General features: G+C 34.4%; 1 long non-coding RNA gene across 1 annotated transcript; it reads left to right on the top strand.

The window, feature by feature from the left end:
- Positions 1–767: 767 nt before the first annotated feature.
- LOC145252834 (uncharacterized) lies at positions 768–19,464 on the top strand. Its single transcript, XR_013863685.1, has 2 exons — positions 768–1,666; positions 13,548–19,464. It is a non-coding gene; the product is annotated as an uncharacterized LOC145252834 (long non-coding RNA).
- The last annotated feature ends 1,955 nt before the right edge of the window (positions 19,465–21,419 follow it).

The raw sequence follows: 21,419 nt of genomic DNA, 5'->3' as shown, positions 1-21,419 counted from the left end.
TCCGTCGACCGACCACTTGTTTGTTCTGAATAAAATACTTTTTATAAACACTGTTTTAACTAAAAACAACCTAAGATTGTTTCTCAAAGTTTGCCTATTTTTATAACAACATTATATCAACAAAAAATTAAATACAAACAAATTGTGATTGTTTGTCAAAGTTTGCCTTCAAGGCTGCGTTTTCCATTTGCACGATTCATGTTTTGGATCAACCGGATCACGTGACTCTTCTGGCGGCCATGTTGTAAGCCCTAACGGTATTTTTGGAGATTACCTTATTTTTTTACTGCTTAACACCGACCAATAAAATTTGGCGTTTTAGATAGGTTTTCGGAGTCGCTGACGACGAATCTGATATTCAAACCCGTCGCAAATTTACCGTTTGCATGGTATTAACCCATGAACCCTCGCACTGTTTTGTGCCAACCACCGCAACCGCACGCACCGCCATCGTTTATGCTATTATAAATGATGCGTTCGCGCATGGACGCGTGTAGTAAGGTGACTTGTCACATCGCGGAAGAATTTTTTTAGCAGACATTTCAAATAACAGGAAAGTTTTCAAAAACAAAATGTGGTTCATTTTTCTGTGTTACGTAGTTTTTAATGCTTTTTTAATTGATTTAAAAAAAATTAAGAGCGGTCTACAAAAGCATTTTTATTTTTCGTTTTTTATTTTTATTTTGTTTTGGAGGGGGGGGGCTCAATTATAAAACTTGTACAATATTTAACAGGTGCTTCTGCGGTTTAATTTACCGTTTTTTCCGTAAGTAACGCGCCGACATACACCGAGCAGAAGAACTGTTTCATTTTTCACAAACATTCTGTTTACATTGAGGTGTAGGGCGGGGAGGGGCAAGGGGGACGGGTGGTGTCCCCCCTGCCCCTCCATCGCCCTACCTTACTACGCGCGTCCATGCGCGAACGCATCATGTAAGAATAGCATAAACGATGGCGATGAGTTGGAACAAAATAGTGCGAGGGTTCAGGAGTTAATATCATGCAAACAGTAAATTTGCGACGGGTTTGAATATCAGATTCGTTGTTAGCGACTCCGAAAACCCATACAAAAGCCAAATTTTATTGGTCGGTGTTACTGTTACGGTGTTCTGTTGTAGTTAAAGTAAACATTTACCCATTAAATTTTTCTGCTGGTCGCCATGGAACTCAACGCCCAAGGAGTACCGGCTACAGTAATCGTGTAATCTTTTTCTTCTTCTTTTTTCATTTCAGATTCTTCCATTGTTCTACTGATTATTTCAGCGTCCCAAATTATATCTTGCAAAATATGCTTATTTTTGCTATGTCTATGCTGGTTATCTCCCTTAGATTTAATGATCCCTTATTAAGCACCGATGTTTGTTTTTTATTATTATTATTAAGGAGAAATTCTGAACCAGAACAGTAGTTTTTAAGCATTCTTTCGAAAGAAATTTATTTCTGAAAAAAAAAAAAAAAAAAAACGACCAGTAATAAGGGGCAGAGTATGAGGACAAACAAACTGGGAAAAGGGCGACCAACAAGGGCTATCGCTTACCCGTTTAGCATGTAAGTACATTTCCACGTGAAAAAGACTCGATATCGTCTTAAATTTACAAATTATAAAGGCATTCATTTAACGTTTTTTCGTTAAATTGGATAAATTATTTAAAAGAAAACGGAAAACGTAAGTAAAGCGTAGATTTCTTTTCTTTTTTATTTTGCAATTAAGAGTTTATTAACTCTCAAGGCTTCAGCTTCATATTCTGAATGGTATTTTATTCGACGTTATTTTATACGAAACGCACGTTAAATTATGTAGAAAATAGGTACGGGCAAAAATGGGCGGACAAAAATAGGGGAACCTAGTTTTGAAAGCCGATTTATCATTTTTTTTTTTTTTTTTTTTTTTTAGGTTTCCGACTATTTTTTGATCGTATTTGAAAGATTAAGGACTAAACTTAATTTCCAACAGGGGAAAAAATATTTGTGCACATAAAAAAAAAAAAAAAAGTTATGAAAAATGTTTTCACGGCGAGCTTTCAATTCAGCTAAATTTTGAAGTTAAATAAATTCATTGTAAAAATCCTTTAAAAGATAAATAATAGTTTTCTGGGTCTATTTCAAAAATAATTAGTAAAGTAAAATCCTAAAATATTGAATTAAATTAAAACACCCACACACACACACATACACACACATGGTTTGTACAAAACATACATTAATTAGCCCCCAAACCGAGTGATTTTTCCGTTCACAAAACGCAACAAACTAAAATTTTGTATACACGGAATACACGGAAGCCCAAAATTTCAGGCAGTCGAAAGACTGTGAACATGATGTCATGTAATTAAAAGGGAGGAAGAGGTGTGATATTTTTCTTTTTTTTTTCCCAGACGTGCATCCATACATTCCTATTCTGAACGTTTTTATAATTTTTTCCATTTTTTAATTTTTTTTTTTTTAATTATTGTTCAGTATTATATAAAAAATATGCTACGCCAAAAGTCTCACATTCTTGCAAGCAAGGAAATTATTAAAATCTTGCACATAAAAATTATGCGAAATCTGTAATTTTAAAATAAAAAAGTAGAAATATTTTTTGCAATTATAATTTTTTTGTGTGAAAATATTAAATAAACAATGCTTAATTCAATGGTAATATTGGTAGTTCGAGAAATTCATTTTTATTCGAATATATCGAATTCATTAATACGGACTTTAGGGGCTTTTTTTGTAATGTTCCTGTAAAAATTATTTTATTTTTATTGTTACAAATTACGATGCTTTATTTATATATAAAAAAGCAAAAATAAATTCTTGCGTTTTTTATTTACTACTGAAACCCATAACTTTAGTAAAGGTATTTTTTGTTTAAACAAAATAATATATTTTCACTAAGATTTAAATAAAAATAATTAGTTCATTATATTTCGCGATCATTATTTGATAAATACTGAAAATTTCATTAAAATTGGTTAATTTCCTGATTTTTAGTGATTTTTTTAAGTAAAGGGAGGGGTCAAAATGTTTATACATTTTGAGCATCAGCACTCATTTTGCCCGTACCTAGTAGAAAATTATTCACGTATACATTCCAGGAAAAACGCAAATTCGATGCGAGGGCAAATTGTATAATATCATCATAATTTTTTAAAGATTTGGTAAATGTTACCTTACGCTACAACAGAACATCGACCACTCTTATTTGGTTTTTTAGAGGTATTTGAGGTCGCTGACAATGAATCTGGTAATCAAACCCGTCGCAAATTTACCAATTGCATGGTATGAACCTTGGGACTATTTTGTGCCATTTCATCACCTTCAGTAGTGTTTTTCTTACATGATACGTTTGTGTGCGAACGCGCATAGTGAAGTGTCTTATCACATTGCGTAGGAATCTTTAAGCGGCCATTTGAAATAAGAAAGTTTTTTAAAAAAAAATGGTTCATTTTTTTTTTTTTTGTCCTGCATAGTTTTTAATGCTTTTAATTGATCTAAAAAAAAGTTTTCATGACCGGTTTACAAAAACATTAGCACTAAACATTGTTTTTCGTTCTTTTTTTTGGGGGGGGTATTAAATTACAGAACTTGTGTAGTTTAACAGGTGTCTGCAGTTTAATTAACCGTTTTTACATAAGTAATTTACCGAGTTGCATACTGTTTAGAATTTCACATTTCACAAAAATTCTATTTACATTGAGGTGGGGGGCATTCCCCCAATGTTTGGTGCTTATGTTTTTGTAAACCGCTTGTGAAAACATTTTTAGATCAATTAAAAAGCATTCAAAATTACTCCCTCACTGCATACCAGAATGACATAACTAGCCCTCATTGCACGCCAGATATAACTAGTCTCTCATAAATTTATTGACTTTCACTTTCAAAAAAATAAAAAATTTTAAATCCTACTCTTGAATTGTAATTAAAACTTCTCCAAAAGATATTGATGCCAATACTCAAAAAGTCTAACACAAATCGTAATTATCATTTTGAGTTGTAAGCCATATTTAGTTTCAGTATATTGAAAGTATTTTAGACATAATTTTCGCAAGGCTCAGTGCAAGCAAACAACACTCTTGAAGGATTTCCACTATTACCTGTTACTTTTTCTTTTTACTCACATTCACACTAGGAATGGTTAACAAGATTTTGGTTTCCATCACATTTAAACTTCTCCAATCAGTACAGCCAGGGAGCAGGTAGCAGGAAGGGAATTCCAAAGTCTAGCTGTTTGAGGAAAGAAACTATTAGAATAGAAAGCTTTCTGGCAATTAAGGACCTCAACAGTGAAAGCGTGAGATTTTATTACTAAATGGTTTTGTCAGAGATATGTCCATTGAAGCGGCACAAGTGCAACGAGTTCATCAGCACATTCAATTAAAATATTTGTAAAACAGGCACAGAGATGCAGCATTGCAGCAATGGGACAGGGGTTGGAGCTTAGTTGACAAAGTGGGATCTATTAGATTGAAAACTCTTTTTTAGGCCCTTTCCAAGAGAGAGAGAGAGAGGTTAGTGGTAGACGCACCAACCCAGATGTGGCAACAATACTCCATGCATGGGCGCCTTGTAGAAGTACAGGATACTCTCAGGTTTGAGTAGTTTTCTAGCTCAATAGAGGGAACTCACCTTCTTTGCACCATCTTTTGCAATGGTCTTAATGTATTTGTTCCAGTTCATATTGCCCGCAAATGTTAGGCTGAGGAGTTTGAAGGAAGAATTCTCAGGTAGGGTGTTATTTGTCATGGATATTTTTGCTACTTCATTCTCAGATGCACATCATATGGCTTCACCCCCCCCCCCCCGGTGTTATTTGTTTACTTGGAATTCATTGTTAACTTATTTCTGTTATTATGACTTTATTCTCCTGTTCTGGTTACTCTGCAGATTATTCTTCTATTTGGAAACCACCCTGGTTTTTTTTTTTTCATTTTCACAATAAAAACTTGGTTAATAGACTCTCCATGTCTACGAACAGTCATGAAATCTCTGTATTTCACAAGACAACTACTTTCAAGAATTATCACAACTTTTCCCTATCTTCCCTTTATAAGAGAAAAAAGATTTTTCAACAGTATTAGTGAATGATATGTAATTTGTGCATTTCATGTGTGTTTGAAAGTTTATAGTTGTTTCTTTTACCAAAAGTAAATTCTGGATAATGTTCTTTTTTAAATCTAAAAATGATTTCCTATTAAACAAATCTATCTAAATGGTTTCTTTGCAATTAGTTAATGTGAAGTAATACTTCAATAACTGTTTTATTATGTAATGTATGTGCAACCCATATGATGTTAAACATTACTATTGACAACATTAATTATTTTAATAGAAATGTGGTCAAGTAATTAGTCAAAAACAATTTTTGTCTTTTATACTTATTTTTTACCTGTTTAAGTTATAAAAGTTTCATTCATATAAAATATAAAGATGTTTATTGTAAGTAATCGGTAACAGCCATCTTGCATTTTCAGGAAATAAAGGACCGGGTGAGATATTGCCTTAATTCAAGCATTAAATATAAAGTAGCTTCTTTTATATGACAGAGTTGCATTTCCAGTTCTTTAGTCTGGGACTTCCTTATAAAACAGGTGGCTGCTACTGATTTCTTTACTCACAACCAATATTTACGGCAAATAAGCATGTATATATTTTATATTAAACATTTTTTACCAATAATACGTCACAAATCAATTAGTAAATTAAAATGTCATTAATATCTCAACTGAGTTACTTGGAAATTAACCTATCACCAATAGTAATGCTTACCACAAGTGTGTGTATATATATATATATATATATATATATATATATATATATTCATCTTCATCTTCATGATAAAAGTCAGTGTGTGCTTATTTGTATATAAATAAATCCAGCCTGTCATACAAAATTTAGGGAGTAAAATGTTTCATTTTTAGCCATCAAATGCAAGCATGTCTGATATTGAGAGAAAGTATGAAAACAAATGGCAAATGAGATAATCCCCGCCAACTGAAATAATTTCGGAAAGAAATCCTGGTATTTTTTACTATCACACATATCGTAGTTTGTTGTCCCACTCCCTATTCCCAAAAATCAGATTCTACTTAATTCTCTGGAATTATAATAAATATACAATTCTAGTTTTCGAAATAGTAAAGAAAATCTCAAGTAAAACAAAAAATGTAAAGTATCACAATAACTAATTCATGTTAAAAAGAAGTCTGTAGTTGTGACAAATTTGTATCTGAAAAAGCAAACCACTACTTTCTCAATCTTAATACTTAGAAATTATGTTTTCTATTTCACAACATTTACAGTTCACCATGATTTTTTGGGGTGTAAACGTGGGATTAGGACAAAACCCGACAATCAACTAATGCATTTATATAGCTATGAAGCATATTGAAGAATGTTCTTTTTAATTCTTTTGTTGCAAACGAATGACTAAGTGGAACAGATGCTAGACCATTATGTATTAATGTAAATGTAAATCTCAAATTATTTCATTTGTCAACATTTTACAGAGAAGTTTTATAAAAGAGAATTTCCTTTTTGTTAGATCACCAAAACAGTAAATACATTAAGTTTTACAACTGATTTTATTTTTTAGAAAATTCAGGTTGTCAGGTTATGTTGGAATCTTAAAAACATTGTGAGGATGAGTGGATAATCTTTAAGTGACATGCAAATATTAATAATTCTTTGAAGTTATTATTTGGTTGTTTCGGACTATTGTTCTCATCTTGGATGTTATTCTTGCAATATTTCAGCTGATTTAACCTCCAACCGCCTTGGTGAATTTTCATAATTTTTGGATTTATTACTATTCTAATAAGATATTCTAGTAAAAAATATAATAAATTTATAACTTAAAATATTGCAGCATTAAGAATTGATTATATAATGTTATAAATTGAATTTTAAAAAAAATTCTTAATGCTGCAATATTTTAAGTTACAAATTTATTATATTTTTTACAAGTATATCTTGTCCTTTTCTTTTCCAATTTTAACAACTGGTCCTTTACTTTTCCATGTTTAAGTTTAACCGTATTACTTTTCATGCTCGCATTTTTCTATTGTAATCCATGATTTTTCCAGGCTTCCAATGAATTCATTTGTTCTTTGTTTAATTTCATTCTTATTTTTTGTCCCCATAAACACATATGTAATAACAATGTACGGTACTCGCCTGCTTTCAATAAAATCCTCCCAATTATCTCCGTTTCATGCTCTCTGTTCCACTTGGTACTTCTCTTTCTGCAACAGCAGTGAATTAGTAGCAACAGAAGTCATTGAAGCAACGTGGTTGCTATTGTAAACGGTCATAAAAAGCGTCGCTCGTCTCCTTACATATTTTTACGATTTTGAACATCAGAAAATTCATAACTTTTGTTTTACTCAACGAAAATTGAACTTTTCTTTTCACAATATAGCTGAGATGCTGATTCATAAACTGTAATAATTGTGTGAAATTTGGTCGAAAAATGAGTGAGCGACGAAGCTTTAAAGAAGTTCTAAATGACTAAAACTGCCACTTAATCATATATTCAAACACTACTGTGTTTTAATGATATATTAAACTTTCGTGTATGTGTTCAACTCTAAAATCTTTACTGAATTTTGAATTTAATAATTGCTGTGGTTCTGTCAACTATAATTGGGTAGAAGTAATTCTTTATTATATTTTTAGTATGCTTGCATTGAGAATTGAAACATCAAACTTTCGAACACTGCCACATAGAACTGATTACTACTTAGCATTTTATCTGTTGTGTCATAGGTTTATGTGGACGATTCTAGTGTGAATTTGGGGATATTAAACTATTCTTGTGTGTGTGTGTGTGTGTGTGTGTGTGTGTGTGTGTGTGTGTGTGTGTGTGTGTGTGTGTGTGTGTGTGTGTGTGTTACAACTCATTACTACTTTTTTCTCTTTATTTGTAATCCAAACGACAGCAGTAAGGATTGAATAATTACAAGATTACGAATTCTGATCAGTCAAATTTCTGCTAAAACCTGAAACTTAAATGAAATACATGTTTGAATAATAATGTTTTTCTTCAATTGGAATGATGCAAGTCATGACTATTCTGATGAACTTCAAGATCGTTGCTTATTCAATAATTTTTTATTGTAAGTTTTGAGGTGTGAAAAATTAACATTTACCTATTTAAATTTATGTATTCAAACATACTAATCTCATAAGTGAGTCGACTTTGTTTTTATTATGTCAGTGTCTATTTAGGTAGATACTTTAAAATAGTAAATAATTGTCCGATTATATTGGAATCTTAAAAAAAATTGTGAAGATGAGAGACGATTAATCCTAAGATGACAAGTAAATATTGCTAATGGTTGAGTCGGACTATTGGTCTTATCTTGGATGTTATTTTTGCAACATTTCGGCTGATTTAACCTCCGATCTTTTTTAGATCATGTTGAACTCAAATATCTTTGTGTTAAACTCTGAAATCTTTACAGAATTTTGAACTGAATTCTTTATTTAATCCATAGGAGTTAATTGTTGTAGATCTGTCGACTATGACTGTGTAGAAGTAATTCTTCATTATATGTGAAACATCAAACTCTAGAACAATGTCACATACAACTGGTTATTACTAAGCAAATCATCTGTGGCATAGGTTTATGTGGATAATTCTAGTATGAATTTGGTGAATATTAAACCATTCTTTTTGTGTGTAATGCTACGAGTTATTAATACTTATTTCTCTTCATTTTTAATCCAAGCAGTAGCAGTGAGGATGGGACAAGATTATGAATTCTGATCAGTCAATTTTCTGCTAAAACCTGAAACTTAAATGAAATACATGTTTGAATAATAATGTCTTTCTTTAATTGGAATGATGCAAGTCATGACTATTCTGATGAATTCAAAATCGTTTTCCTGTCGACCTCTTTTTTAATGGTGACTCCTATAATATTTTTATAACTTATAAATTTAAAGTATTTTGCAAGAAGTATTTATTATAACTTATAAATTTATTTAACGTATTTTGTAAGAAATGAAGAATGTAGTAGGGGAAGTCGGGGTAAGTTGAGCATAGGGGTAAGTTGAGCCACCCCCTTTTAACCACAATTGACTAAGCCAATCCAAGTTTGTATGCAATCTATAAACAACTGATTACGTGACTTTAACCTCCACCATTTTGTTTTGCTGAACCAATATCGGAGGTTGATGTAGTAAAAGAAAATCAGATTTTGTGCCAAAAAAGTAAAATAAAGCGTTACAGAGGTGAGTGCATGTTTCTTGTGTGTAGTAATAGTTTGATTAGATATAATATGTAGTAGTTGTTTGTTCAATTACTTGCCTTCATACCTGTAAAAGATTTTTACATTCACCACACATGAGATGCATGCATTTGAACAGACAATTCAATAAGGTCAGACTGGGGTAAGTTGAGCCAATGCTAATGGGGTAAGTTGTGCCACTGGCTCAACTTGCCCCATATGTCTTTTTACACGTTTTCAAGAAACAGATGAATGTGCAACCACATCAGTAGGCCTGTTATAGAGTGAATTCAAAATGCATGTTGTATGTTACATGCTCTACTTGTATAAGAATTAGATCTATGGCTTACCTGGTAAATGTTTAAGATGTGTAAGCCGTGCTTGGATAGGAATTTGCATGCTGTACATGCGCTTTGTTATTCTAATAATAATAATTATTTTTATTATTACTATTATCATTATTATTTTTAACATTATTATTATTATCATTGTAGAATCAAGAATGCACTTACCTCCCCTCTCCACCATTATGGACTAGCCTACAATTAGTCAGGCATGGTGGGTTATTCCATTTGGAGGCGCCTGATTGGCTAAACATGCCAGGAGAGGCAGGTGCCTCTCTACAAATGCCAGCTGTTCTGGCATTCATTGTTCAATGTTCCAGACTTATGCCAGGAACTCCACTGAATCAACTAGTTCACTCTAGTAATATTCTATATCATTATCGGATTTATTGTGTTAACTTCATTTTTTCTTTTTTGTGTGTTTCACAGAAAAAAAGCCCACCAGACATGCGCCACTACGTGCGAAAGACAAATCGTGGACAAACTCCTACATACGTTATGGAACGGGCTGCTGCCGCTGTTACTGGAGGTCAGAGTGTGAGGAGTGCTGCAAAGGACTTTAACATTGATCGAATGACACTGAAGCGGCACATGGACAAACAAGACAGTCAACCAGCAGGGACTGCTTACACACCTGTTTCCTTATGGCAATTGGTTTTTAGTCCTGAAATGGAAAGGGATTTGGCTGACCACGTGAAACAATTGTCAGACATGCTTCATGGTTTGTCATTGAGATGTCGCACACTGGCATATGAGTTTGCTAAAAAAAAGCTGTCTCAATCTTCCACCAAGTTGGGATCGTGAGAAAAAAGCAGGACATGATTGGTGGTTGGGCTTCAAGAAGCGCCGGAACTTGGCAATTAGAGTGACAGAAGCAACATCTTTTAGGCGTGCCACAGCCTTCAACCGCCCAGTTGTTGATAAATTTTTCAACAACTTGAGTCAGATAATGGACAAGTACAAGTTCTCACCAAGTGACATTTACAACACTGATGAGACTGGGTGCACCACTGTTCAAAACCCTGGAGCCGTTTTCACAGAAAAAGGAAAGAAACAAGTTAGTTCAATCACCTCCGCTGAACGCGGGGAATTGGTAATAGTGGTGTACACTGTGAGTGCAATTGGATCAGTCGTGCCTCCTCTGTTCATCTTTCTCAGAGTCCACTACAGAGATCACTTCATCAGAGGTGGACCAACACAGTGCATAGGGAGGGCAACACGAAGTGGCTGGATGAATGAAGAGGTGTTTGTGGAATATTTAAATCACATCATCAAGCACACCAGATGCTCACCAGGAAAGAAAATCCTCTTAATCCTCGACAACCATGACACACACATTTCTTTGAATGTTGTGAACACAGCAAGATTTCATGGCGTTGTCTTACTGACCATTCCACCACACACTTCCCAGCGTCTCCAGCCGCTCGACCGGTCAGTGTATGGACCCTTCAAAACAGCGTACAACAGAGCCATGGATGGGTGGCTACGATCCAATCCAGGGAAAACAGTAACAATATATGAAATCCCAGCTCTAGTGAACCAAGCCCAGATGATTGCCATGACACCATTGAACATTGCTGCTGGATTCCAAGCCTCGGGCATTCATCCATTTAACCAGGACATCTTTAGTGAAATTGACTTTTCCCCTTCTCTTCCAACTGACCGTGAGCAAAATGTGGCTGCAGAAAGCCTTGAGGCAAATTCTACTGTGGAAGATGCAGAACCATCAGGTGAGGTTCCTGGAGCAGTCTTGCCCGTGCACAGTGATGATGTCCGACCACAAAAACAGCAAGAAGATGATCTTATGCAACCATCTGCATCTGGGTCTTGTGTTTCATCTAGCTCACATGATGTCATGCATCGTCCATACATTTCACCATCTGTAATTCAGCCATTTCCGAAAGCAGCACCAAGAAAGGCAAGAAGAGGTGGTCACAAAAAGGACAGCTCAAAGATTTTGACTGACAGCCCTGAACGACAGAAGCTGATAGCCCTTTCTGAAAATAGAAAGAGGAGCCTATTAACAAAAACAAAGCAGTGTTTGTTCAATACTGGTGGGGAAAAGTCATGTCCCCCGAGATCTAAAACCCCATGTTCAAGTGACACTGATGATTCAGATTTTGAATTTGATGATGTGTCATCAGATAGTGATGGTGATATTGATCTGGATAGCCCAATAATCGAAGGTGACTTTGTGGTTGTCAAATGTGCTGGCAAATCACGAACTGTGAACTATATTGCCCGGGTTGACACTCTTAACGGGGAGGACTTCGAGTTTGAAGGTGTTTTCCTTCAAAAAGTTGCTGGGAAGGTAGGAACGGACAAGCCTGTGTTAATTCCAAACCCAAAGGACGAAGCGGGTTTCAATGCAGAAGATGTTGTTTACAAGCTGCCACAGCCAAATAGTGTTGACAGTTCTGTCCGTTGTTCTAGCCAGCTCGTTTTCAGCTGTGACTTGTCACAGTGGCAACTTCATTAACTTACTTTCAGATATATGTTTCAAATTTTGTGCTTGTTCATTCGCTGTAATTAACATTTCTACTTCATTATTATAATTTGTTTTATAACCACAGCAACAATTTTGGGCTTGTTCTTTCTTTATTTGCAACCCATTTTTGTGTGGCACAACTTACCCCTGTGTGGCACAACTTACCCCAGAGGTTGGATCAACTTGCCCCATGGTCGGGGCAAGTTGAGCCATTTGATATGCATTTTTGTAAAGCACATGGTCGGTTTAGGTGTACTAGCAGAAAACTGCAACTTGTTTCAAAATGTTCCCAAATAAAAGAATTTTATAATAATACACTCATCTTTGCAAAATAATTAGTCGTTTGGGTTCTGAAGAGCCAAAATGGAAAATTGGCTTAACTTACCCCGACTTCCCCTACAAAATATAATAGATCACATTAAGATGCATTCTTCAAGAAATTTAACTGTAAGATTTGAGGTGTGAAAAGTGAGCATTTACCTTAAAATTATGCGTTCAAACATACTAATCTCGTGAGTAAAGCAGCAGAGACTGTTTTTATTTAGGTTGATATTTTTGTGTGAATATTTGATAAAATCAGGTTATTTGGTTAAATTTTGGTGACTTGTTCCCAAAGGAGAACATGTCAACTGAAATTACTAGTAATGGATGAGTCAATGGATTAGCATGATCAACGATATTGGAAATGTGATAGTGTTTCCATAGGTTAGTAATGTCTTTGAAAGGCAAAGTTTGAATGATATTACTTTGTATTAGGTTGGTACAAAAGCAATATCGTTTTCTCACATGTTACTTTTACATATGATTTCTGAATTAATTCATTGATATATATATATATATATAAGAGCAAATAGTTAATAAAACATGTTAAAAAACACTTTGAAAAAGAGTTAAAAACATATTTAATCTGAAAAGAAAACACTTAATAAGTGGATAGTCCTTAATCCGTGGAGTTTCGAAGAAATACTTTCCTTCTCATCAGAGGGTAGAAATTAGCAAAATGCGGGATCAGATTTTGCATACAAATATATATATATATATATATATATATATGTACCCATGTTATGTATCATTTTGTGAATTATCCATCCTCATTAAAAAGTCAGAAAAATAATGTTTAATGTTTTATTTGTATTTTAACTACTTTTTCATATTAGATATTATTCTCAATGTTATGGCTAATATCATCGCTGAAATTCATTCATGTGAAAACTCTAGAGTATAGAATTTTTAATTGAACTTTTTATTAAATCCATGGGGTCAATTGTTTTCGTTCCATCTACTATGACTGGACAAAATTTCTTAAGCTTTTTATATTATATTCTTAATATCTCTGAGTAATTATTACATCTTCAACCTCCAGAAGACTATCATTTAAAATGTATTAACACTGAGCACATTGTGCCACAGGTTTATGTGAACATTAGTCTGAATAATATTGCAAATATATTTAATTGATTTCTTGAAATATTCTAATTTTGTTTTCTGTTTGTATTTCAGAAATTTCTTCTGAAGATTTGGTTTGGCAAGTTTTACTGAAGATTATGTTGATTGAAAAAGCATTGTGCTAATTATGGATGTAAATATTTTTGATGACTTTTTGCAAGAAATTTTACATGCATCAGTGGAGAAAAATCTGTGTGTGGATTTTTCATGAATTTTACAAACTGTTTCATTTGGGGTTTGTTTGTATTTAACCAAAGTAATTTAATTTTCATTGAACAAAATTTACTTGATGCAAAATTTTACTTGATACAAAGTTTTATTTGATACAATATTTTACTTGATACGAACATTAGGAAACAGCAATAATATAAATTTTACATGAACATAAATTTTAGGAAAAAACAGAATATATTTTGATTTTAAAAATTGGCCACTTCCCTCACTAAAATCAAGAGTCAAAATATTTAACCCAAACTTTGAAAAAAAATCCTTTATCTTTTTTTTTTTTACACAGTGATCACCACTTATCAAGGCCCGGAAGCCACTCAGGGATAAGGGTTATTGCATGTACAGTACGTTAGTGTGGAGATTTGATGAAGTGTTTAATTAAGGGGGCGGTTCATTAGGAATTTGTTAACATTGGACTTGAAGACATCCAAGTTGTAGTCCGGAGGGAAGCAGGCAGACGGAACAGTTCCACAGGCGTGCAGTTCTAAGAAAGAAGCTTTGTTCATGGAATCTGCGTTTTGATTTAGGCACAGATATAGAGTAGGGGAAATTTTTCACAGTGGGTTCAGCTAGACAGGTGTTTTTGTGAAAGATTGGCAAGGGGTGACCAGAGATTGGAGTTCAGACGAGCACCTGCCATGGAAATAACGATAAAACAAGGATAGGCTCGCAACGTCTCTTCTGTGGGAGAGAGGTTGCAGGGTAGAGAAAAGGGCATCCTCCACTAAGCCACGAAGTCTATTTTGTACTCTGTCAAGGCAGGATAGGCTGTTTTAGCAGCTCCTGCCCAGATATGGCAACAGTATTCCATCCTTGGACGTACTTGGCTTTTATATAGAGAATTGCATCAGTAGTGAGATATCTTCTGGAGCGGTAGAAGGATTCCACCATCTTTCCAGCGACTTTGACAACAGACTTGATGTACGTGTTCCATTTCAGATCAGGAGTAAAGATCTTTTACATGAAATAATCTTGGACCTTGATCTTATTAATTTTAAAATATCTTCATCATATTTATTGTGCATTTCTGTAATTCAAAGCCAGAAATAATGGTGTACTCCAGGAAAAGTGCCTCTACTCAAACTTGTGATAATAATTTAGCAGATGGTTCGACTTTAAAATCCGATACTAAAGAAAAAGGATATTCTTGTGAAGTTTGTGGTTTTTCATGCCCAAAATTGTCTCTCTTAAATGAGCATGTTCGAATCCACAATGGTGAAACTGTGTATTCTTGTAACTTGTGTAATTCTACGTTTCCATCACAATCAGCTGTGATCACACATATACAAACACACACTGGAGAGAAACCATATTTGTGTAAAGTGTGTGGCTCTTCCTTTGCAACAAGTATTCAGTTAAAACAACACATGCATTCACACTCTGAAGGGAAGCGATATTCTTGCCAAATCTGTGGCTCTTTTTTTGCACAGAATTCAAACTTAACAATACACATGCGTATTCACACTGGTGAGAAACCGTATTCTTGCAAAATGTGTGATTCTTCATTCACAGTGAAAGCAAATCTCATCGATCACATACGAATTCACACGGGAGAACGTCCGTATTCATGTGAAGTGTGTGGTTATAGTTTCTTGTCAAAATCGCACCTGAACCGGCATATGCGTATACATAATGGAGGGAAGAAATTTCCTTGCAGATTGTGCAGCTCTTCGCTAACAACAAAGTCGAATCTGAATAAACATATGCTTATACATACAAAAGGCAAATCATAAGCTTTTAAAGTTGATGAACCTGTAAATATATGTGACACAACTAGCAATGGTAAGAAGAAATTACGCCAGTGGAAAGCTTACAGAGAGCTAAATTAGGGTTATGATTGAAAATTACCCCAAAAGGGCTCTAATTCCTCTTTTGCTGGAGCCACTGAAAACACTGGATCATCCTCCCTGTTGGAAGGGCAGATGGTATGGTCGCCAATGTAAAATACATTTCCTTTGTAAAACAAAGTCGAAAATACAAAATATTTCTATGAAGCATGATTGTTTGGAAATATTAGCGGATGTTTGCGTCTTGATCTGACCCCTGGGATCAGTATGAGTTCCTGGGTGCGCGAGACGATTATCAAAATTGTTAGTGGAAAATTACCTGATCTGGATGTGGGGAAGAGGTAGCTGATTATCCAGTTAATACGAACCAAGGTGTGATAGTGAACATTGATTGGATAGCTGGGACACCCCGGCATGCTCCTACCTACTCCAACCCACAATATATAAGCTCATGTAGAGCAGGAAAAAATAAGATTTTTGGCAGTTTGCAGTCCACTACTCCCCTCCCCACCATTCGATAAGCACTCATGCATTAAGTGATTAGCAGCAAGACTCGGTTATTGAAGAAGAAAAAACTAGCTGACATGTCTGTCAACCACGTTACTAGAAAGAGAAAACTTGCAAATGATATTTATTTCTTTTAATTTGATTCTCCTGTGAAAAACTGTACATATTTAATATCTTTATTTTCTCTTTTGTGAATAATTCATTCCATATGAAAACTACAACCAGCATCGATTATTATTGAACTTGAAGAACAACCAGTTTGAACGAAAAGAGGATAGCAGAGATCATTCACTACTGCCCCTAATGTCATATCAATCCTATCTTCATGAGAGTGACTGAAATTGTGTTGCAGAATTTTGGTGAAGGTTCTAGCCACCTAGAACTACACATCGTATGCCTTGTCATTAACTGTGGATTGAAAATGTTATATTGAGGTCTGCGACAAGGATTTGGCCTAAAGAAAACATCCATACTAGACAAACTTGAAAATGAAAGACCTCTTTGTAACTTGGATGTAAGTAGCTGCTATTTGAGACCATGTCTAGAAAAGATTAACAAAATGTTGGCTTACATTACATTTAAATTTCTGTATATCAGTACAGTCAGGGAAGCAGGTAGTGGGAAAAGAATTCCAAAATTTGCCTGTTTGAGGGAAGGAGTTATTACACTAGAAAGCTTTCTGGCATTTATGGACCTCAACAGTAGAAGGGTATAATTTTGTTCGTAAGCGGGTTTGTTGGGGATATGTACATCGAGGGGCACAAGTCCAATGAGTTCAAATTGTAACAAAATTAATCTTGTATTGAGATTTTTTCTGTCACAATTTTTTAAAACTTAATCAATACATTGTTAAATTTGTCTCATTTTTTTAAATGTCAGAACTTTTAACTACTTTTAGAAATGAAAACATATCACATTAATAGTAAAAAAAATTCAACAAAAGGAAAATGAATACTGTAATCAGAAATAAATACTGAATTTTGAGATCTTCAGTCTAAGATTCTACTGAGTTACTCAGATTTTCTTATCAATAGAGCTTAAAAAATTTCCATAACAAAATAATTATAGTTTTGTTGTGATGTCATAGATTTGATTTTCATTATGTTTAATAAAATGAATTTAAACATAATCTATAATAAAAAAAATATATATATAAATTTCACCTGTTTAAATGTATGTATATTTGTATATCTGCCTAAAACTTTTGACACAGGCGACCGATTTTCACGAGATTGATATCGTTTTGAAACTCGACTCTTCAGATGACAAATATAGAAAAATTGGCTAAAAACATTAATTTCTTCACGCTCAACTGGGCACTTTTCTACAGGGAGAGGCCGATTTTTTTTCACTGATATTTTTGAAAGTCCTCCTCTCTTTTCGATTGACTAGCCTTAATTTAAACATGTCACTTCCGGTTTGGAGATGGGTACAACAGCAAAGATGTCAATTTCTTTTGCTTTTTTTTTCACATTCTTTTCCTCCTAAGCGGTACGGGTTCAAGACTGCCTGCCTACTATCACTTTTTTTTTGTGTTTGCTCAACATACACCTCCAAACATGCGGGCAATGCCAGGCACCCAGGCTTGTAAAAACTAAATGAGACATAATAGTGTTAAAAATTATTTTCATAATCTTAAAAATTTATTTTGCTTTTACTACATATTGACTTTAAAAACAATTTAATAAACTAGAATTTGAGTCAATAGACCCCATAATTCTAGTAAAACTAAAAAGAATAAAATATTGTAGATAAAAGGCAATGATGGCAGGCTTTGGGTTTGACTATTTTTACAAGATTTTTGTTCTATTTTCATATATTTGTTTTGTCAAACTTTTATAAAAATCTAAACATTTTCAAAATGAAAAATTTTGCTACTTTTGAAATGGTTAACAATTTTGAACATATCAATTAAATGAAATTAACACGCCAAATATTTTAATCTTACAAATAAACGTAATACATTGGATATAAATGCTAAGTAATAATCAATTCTAAGTAAATCATTTGTTTTTGCTTTGAGCGAAGTGTAATATCTGTTCTGATATTATACTTTCTCTTTTCTGCCTTTGATCAGTGAAGGAGAAATTTTAGACTGAAGCAATTTTTATTGTTATCCCAATTCGGAGTTCTCCTTTTGAGGCACTGAATTTCTTCCACATTAAAAACTAAAGTTGCGTCTTATTCTGCCTTTGTGAAGAGGCAAATAAATAATGACAGTCTTTTGAAAGTTCAAACTTCAGTACAGACGATACTAAGAATATAATTATGAATTATTTAAGACTTCTATCCAGTTATTTTGACAATGTAAAGCAAGTTACTTCAATTGATTAAATAAAGGATTCTGTTTGAAAATACAGATTAAGTTTAACAAGACGCACCTGAATATATGGCAGAAGCACTAGAGGATGACCTCCAATCTGTAGTGGAATGGGGACATAAATGGATGGTCACATTCAATGCTGCCAAGACTAAACTCGTTTCCTTCAATAATTACAAGAAACCTTCTCTACCACCAATAGCAATGGCCAATGACTCTTCATCTGAAAGTACATCCTTTAAACTCCTCGGCCTAACGCTCTCAGGAAACATGAGTTGGAACAATTACATCGAGAGTATCACCAGGACTGCTGCGAAGAAGGTAGGTTCTTTCTACCGTGCTAGAAAGATACTAATACCCGAAAGTATCCTATACCTCTATAAGGCCACCATTCGCCCATGTATGGAGTATTGTTGTCATATTTGGGCTGGTGCATTTACCACTAGTCTCTTGCTCCTAGACAAGGTTCAAAAGAGAGTCGCCAATCTGATAGGTCCTGAACTGTCATCTAAACTTCAGCCCCCTGTCCCATCGATGAAATGTTGCATCCCTCTGCCTTTTCTACAAGTACTTTAATGGTGAATGCTCTAACGAACTGCAAGCACTTGTGCCCCCTCGAGATAAATATCCCCAACAAGCAGCTAAATCCCACCCCTTCACAGTAGAGCTCCTTAGATATAAGAGAGCCTTCTACTCCAGTAGTTTCTTCCCTGCTGGGTCCCTGCTTCCCCAACTGTATGACATGCAGAAGTTCAAGTGGAACATTAACTGACATCTTGCTGCCCAACTCCATACACAGTACCCCTGATGCCTATGTCCCTGATGGTAGCCTCCTACAACAAAATGGCAATATGCCTTGTTTGGGGTGAAAATGTAATAAAAAATTTTTTTAAATTTGGTTGGCCAAAACGTTTTGGGAATTACATCCAAGATGAGAATAGGAGTGTAACATAGCACTGACATGCAAATGCAAAATGACGTCTTTGATAGGGGAGAATAAAAACTTTAAACAAAGATCACATTAGAGACAAGAATAATGTTCGAGATCATGTTCCAGGTGTGGGTAACATCACAGCTATAACAATGGAGAAATAAATGTTATAGTTACAAATAAAAAAGTTGAATTTTTTTCTATTCTTTATCTCATTCATTACTGCAAGGTAAAATACCAGGTTGAGAAACTGGCACACTATCTTTCTCTTGAGAGTAGATGGGACTAGTAGATGTAGCTCTCGTATGCCATGGTATGCACCCCATCTAGTGATGGCGTCACGATAAAAAATACCCTTAATAGCCCTGGCGAGGCATCAACTATTCAGCTACCGACAAGATTTGAATTACACTAAAAACTTGTGTAGTGAGTTCAATCTCGGCTACAGCCGTGCTGAATGGATTTTATTTGTGACTGAGTATACAACATGTGGGTTTCCTGCATAATGTTACAGGAGTGTGTATAACCAAAATGATACATAAGATATAATTATCCACAGACACAGGGTTAATTGTTAATGACTCATCAGTGTGGCTATAACTAATGAGATTTAAAGCCATTATACCCAATACTCATACTGGTTAGAGACGACAAAATGTATCTGTGGATAAGTATAGGCTCTATTTTGGATGGAACACTCAGGTTAAAGGAAATAATGATTAATCTTAGCATTTAAGCAATGCTCTTCCATGAAAATAATTTAATATTTTCAGTTATATGTATGATAAAAATGTACATAACTAAATAACAATTCATAAGGCAATAACATTTCTCCCACTCCCACTATAAGTTTCATAACTCTGCTAGTAGAATGGTAAACAGTTTCTGGGATCTATATTTCACATGTTGCTAATTCTAGCAATACTGGGGAGTTGTATAGATAGCAAAATATTCCTGTGGAGTGTGTGTGTGTATATGTATATATATATATATATATATATATATAATAAATTTCACAGCCAAACAATGTTGCAGCCCACAAGAGCACAGTCAACAAACCAGAAGTCCAAGACTCGAGTTTCACCCTCATTTGGGCCCATCAGTTAGACACATCCAAACTCAGGATTCGAAACCCGAACCTCTTGCATGCGAGGCAAGCACTCTACCAACTGAGCAAATGCCCAGCACATAAGAACTTCTATTAACCAACCCAGATCAAGCAAACTGCGCCGGAATCTGACTGTGAAATGGACCTACTTCGTCTTGACAAGGGATGCGGTAATCCAATCAGCTAATAACCCCAAGCTGATGTCTTGTGGGCTGCAACATTGTTTGGCTGTGGAATTTATTATATATAATCTCTCACATTCTGAAAATCATATATATATATATATATATATATATATATATATATATATATAATGTATGTATGTATGTATGTATGTATGTATGTATGTATGGAGAATTAACGTTGCCCGGGATTGAATAAGGATGTATGAATGTTCCACACTTGCAATATTTTCATTGCCATTGAAATTCATGAAATCACTAATTTTTCAATCAAATCAATTGATTGCTTGCTCTAGTCAGGGACCCATCGTCGTGCACCAAGAAGAAACGTCACATGTCTCCTTGCAGTGACTTAGTACACAATACATTGTACTCTACACTGTAAAGAATCTACTGTTCATTTTATAAAATTATTTTTGGTACTCACGCAGATATTAATCCAGACATAACTTATTATCTTCCAGGGAAAGCTGAACGAATGTTATCAACAGCTCGTTGGGTTCTGCTGCTGCTGTCTGACATAACATAGCTTAGTCAATTACAATGTTGCAGTGACATTGTAATTGTAGTTTTAACTTGATGTGTGTGCACAAGCTGAAAATCAGAGTAGCACACGACAATTTGGAAGAGGATAAAAAGAAAAAATACACCATTTTTTAAAACACCACTTCTTATTTCTATGTCAGAAAACTACTAAAGATGAATTTTACAGTATTAAGCAAGCAGCTCAAAACAACAAACGGAGTCCTCAACTTATTTAAAAAAAAAAAAATTACTGGCAGAGATGGAGAAATGTGCATCATGCAGTCACAGGTGTGCAATCTTGCTAAATGACGAAATATAACTGATTGGCTATGCTTCGA

Source organism: Euprymna scolopes, chromosome 29 (genome assembly GCF_053919585.1).
Source record: "Euprymna scolopes isolate OS-2025 chromosome 29, ASM5391958v1, whole genome shotgun sequence".
Lineage (NCBI taxonomy): Eukaryota > Metazoa > Mollusca > Cephalopoda > Sepiida > Sepiolidae > Euprymna > Euprymna scolopes.
Note: the sequence above shows the minus strand (reverse complement) of the source record. Positions and strands in the feature narration are given on the sequence as shown.